The following is a 3,901-nucleotide window of genomic DNA, read 5'->3' as shown; positions in this document are numbered from 1 at the left end:
ACCAGCAAGGCCACTGTGTTAGTCTGGGTAGACTAGAGAAACAAATTCATAAACACACATATGTATAAGAAAGAGTTTTATATACAAGAGGAATTGAACATTGAGAACGCATCCCAACCCATTCTAGTCCAAGTTCATAAGTCTGATACTAGCCCATATGTAGGATATCAATCTATAAAGCCCTCTTCAGACTTAAGAAATACGTGCAATGATGTCGAATGCAGGATGATCACAGGCCAGTGAGTAGAAAGTCTTTGGATCCAGTGGCATTGTGAGCATCTTAGTGCTGGCAGGGGTCTCTATGTGGATTCTCTGGCTTTAGAGGTCTGGTTGCATCAGGGTAGGTCCATGTGGCTTCTCCAAGTTACGGTGCTAGAATAGTTCCATGTGTCTCGTGAGCTGCAATGTCTTCCAGGGTGTGGCAGAGAGTATCTCCCACTTCCAAGGAGGGAAATTCAGCAATTCCCAGACTCCTTTGGGGAAGGCCACACCCACATAGAGATCGCTTGCCCATATCCTGATTAACAGCCTAGATACCACCCATACGCTCTTAATTCTCAAATTGACACTAGATTATGTAACTACTACAGCCACCCATGGTGGAAAGGGTCTGGTAGAATTTCCAGACTAAGACAGGTCAAAAGACCTAATTCCAAAATTCAGTTGATGAAACCTCTATGGATTGCCACATACCCTTCTGTGAGGGAGTGCTGCAAGATGGATTCCTAGGTTGGACTCCGGCATCCTGGTGAGCATGGTGCAGGGCCGGGCATTGTTTTTGCCTTTTGTTCATGATTTGGGGCTGACTTGACTATATAAAATGATGTCACCAACAACATTTAGATGAGGGGAGGAAATTCTGCACCTAAGTTGTCCACGAAAGTCTTTTCTTTTTGCGATACTTTTTGATTGACATGCATCTTGACCATTAATATTCTAATAGCATATTGTTAATATAAATCAATATTTATTTAATAATATGAGCATTGGCCAGTAAGATGAGTTGCTCGGAGTGGGGTGATAAGGTTCCCTACTGTGCTTGGTTGTTGGATTCTAAGGAAATCTGGGGTTTTGGGGAGGAGCCATCTGGGAAGCGGTGCTTAGAGGGTTGAGAGAACAGATTATTTCAATATCTGAACATCCAAAATGACTTTCTTACTGTGGATGAACTGAATATCAGCCTGCCATGGAGGCTATAAATTGTATCTCTGGTTCCCCCAGCCCCATCTTAGACCCAGAAGATTAACAACACCCACCAAAGCCACCGTGGATGAGTCTTCTGGCTCTGAGAGAGTTCACAAATAAATATTTTTGATTGATTTAATGATTAATGAAGCTTTCTGCAAGAAATTCATCTGAAAGATTAGAAAGATCTAAGGTTGAATATCACCAATGCACCAAAAATTTCCTAAATCATCAATCCCAGATTTTGTGGAGGATTTTTATAAGGTACTGCAGAGTTTTGACCATAAAATACCATTTATAGGTGAGATTTGGGGGAGACTTAGTGTGATCTACTATTGTTTAACCCACAGTACACAACCAGTTAGTGAGTCCCTAGCCAGAAATCTCAGAGGTCCTAATCCTCATACCCACTGGTCAACTCGTCTATCCCATGGAGCCGCGATGGTGCAGTGGTATATATGTTGAACAGCTAGCTGGAAGATCAGTAGTTCAAAACTACCAGTGGAGAAAGATGAGATTCTTTAGTCCTGTAAAGAGTTAGTCTCAGAAACCTGCAGGTGCAGTTCTGTCCTTTCCTTGTAGGGTCACCATCAGTTGGAATTGACTCGATGGCAGTGAGATCCTCTCTATTCACTCTCCATCTACTGATTTCAGACACAATGACACCACACCAACATTGTAGCAGTTGGCTTATTTATACTAATAAAAATTGGGGGGGTTATCTAATTATAATGACACCAAGAAAAAACTAAAGTAAATTATAGTGCGATCACTATATGGTATATAAAGTAATTACTGAAAGTGACCTCAAGAATAAAAATCTTTGATTCCTGTTGTTTATAGATGTAACTTAAGTGCCTAAAAACAGTATCTGGCACAATGGAGGTTCTGAGTAAATATTTATTTTGTAAAATATTAGGAGAAAGACATTGGGTAGCAATTCCTTTTAAGAACCTAAAGCTTGAAGTGCCCCAGATAGAAGAAACTTCTATGACTTGGGTCAGACTTCCACCCATCTCCCTTCTCGCTATCATGCTTTGACTGTGTTGCAAAAGAACTCTGGTGTTGTAAACATTAGGTTAGTGGTTCAAATGCACCAGCCATTCTGCAAAGGACAGAGTAGGCTTTCTGTTATCAAAAATATTTATAGACTTAGAAACCCACAGAAGACAGTTCTACCTTGTCCTGTAGGTTTGCTATGAGAATCAACTCAATGGGAGTGAGTGAGTGAGTGGCTGAATGAGTGAGTTTGTTGCATGGTCCCATCCCCTTAACTACTACCAGCCCTTCTGGAAAGAGCACAAAGAGGATGAAGAAGAGGGCAAGGTAGGTGTAGGATATTGAAATATAAAGAAATGAGTGAGTTTCTAGGGGAAAGATGATTTATCTTTTTCAATTCTGGGCGATTAAGCTTTTGTTCTTCCTCCAGGGCCTACAATTGACCCACTCCCACTTACAAGTAAATATTGTGGCACTAACCCATAGCTTTGGGAGTCCAATCAACTGCAGAGGTCAGGTCACCACATATTCTTAGGAATTTAGGGTGGCAGAAAGGATATAGCTCCATTACTAGCCCTGGAAAAATGCAAACTATATTCAAATATGCTCAATATATTCTGTCCTCTGCTCCTCCCATCAAGATAACATGGGCTCTGAACATTGGAAAGGTGGAAAGAAGATCCTGTTGGTTTCAGAAAACCTCCTGAAAAAAGAGGAAGGCTTTTCAGGCCTTCAAAGACACCCAAGCAAAGCAAGTGCTTTGGGAAAGAAGAATCAAAGAAAAGAGAAAGCACCCTGGTTTAAGCAACTGGAATCTCTCTTACTTGATTTCGTGAGTCAGCAAATGTGACAAGGTATGAAGCAGACAACTAGAGATGAAACCTCACATCTTGGAAGTGCCAGAAAGGCACTTTGCAGTACGCATCCACTGAATCCAGGGACTGAGTTTTCTGGTGTGGAAGACCATTGCAAGTGATCCCTGTCACCCTAAAAACACTGCATGTGGTGCCACCTGATGTGACATGGGATTTCCAGGTTTGCAGTCTGTCCAGGAACTCCTGCTGCAATGTGGACAAGGCGAAGTTAAGGATAAGACTGTCCCGCTGGCAGTCAGCACAGCAACCAAGGAACACCTGGGGAAGTTTGGTATCATTTGCTTGGAAGAGCCCATTCAGATAATTGCCTTTCCTTGGAGATCTCTCCAGGTGGTCTCATCGTTCTTGCATCATTTCCATCTCTCTGTGGCCCATCACACCACCAAAAATAAAGTGGACTTTCTTAAGGAGACAGGTTTACCCAGATTTCATGGTGAATGCATCCAGCAGCTGAACTAGACCCAGAATATCTGAGAGTACAGTATGTTATTAGTGGAAGCTTGTGTTTGTTTTCTCAATGGCCATCAAGTATCTTCAGAGATTGTGTGTGTGTGTGTGTGTGTGTGTGTGTGTATGCTGTATTTAGAAACTGGAGGGGAAATGACAGTAGCTGGTGTGGTACCTTTCCTATCTCAAAAAGAAATTCCAGTGTTTTTCCATGTGGTCTCTGCTTCCCCTGAAATCAGCAAAAATACTTGTAGTTGACTTTGAGGAGGGAATTCAGCAATCTCTCATCCTGAATAGTGTTGGTGAAAACTCGAGCATGTGATAAGGCTCTCCTTGACTCCTGCAGCAAAGCATCCCTCTCAGGAACAAACTTGACTTCTGCGTTCCTAGGGCCT

At 42.2% G+C, this 3,901-nt stretch overlaps 1 pseudogene; it reads left to right on the top strand.

The window, feature by feature from the left end:
- The first annotated feature begins 2,830 nt into the window (after positions 1–2,830).
- Positions 2,831–3,518, top strand: LOC142449296 (large ribosomal subunit protein uL30-like 1 pseudogene; annotated as a pseudogene).
- Positions 3,519–3,901: the final 383 nt, after the last annotated feature.

This window comes from Tenrec ecaudatus, chromosome 5 (genome assembly GCF_050624435.1).
Source record: "Tenrec ecaudatus isolate mTenEca1 chromosome 5, mTenEca1.hap1, whole genome shotgun sequence".
NCBI lineage: Eukaryota > Metazoa > Chordata > Mammalia > Afrosoricida > Tenrecidae > Tenrec > Tenrec ecaudatus.
The sequence above is the reverse complement of the archived record's forward strand: the minus strand, read 5'-3'. Positions and strand labels throughout refer to the sequence as shown.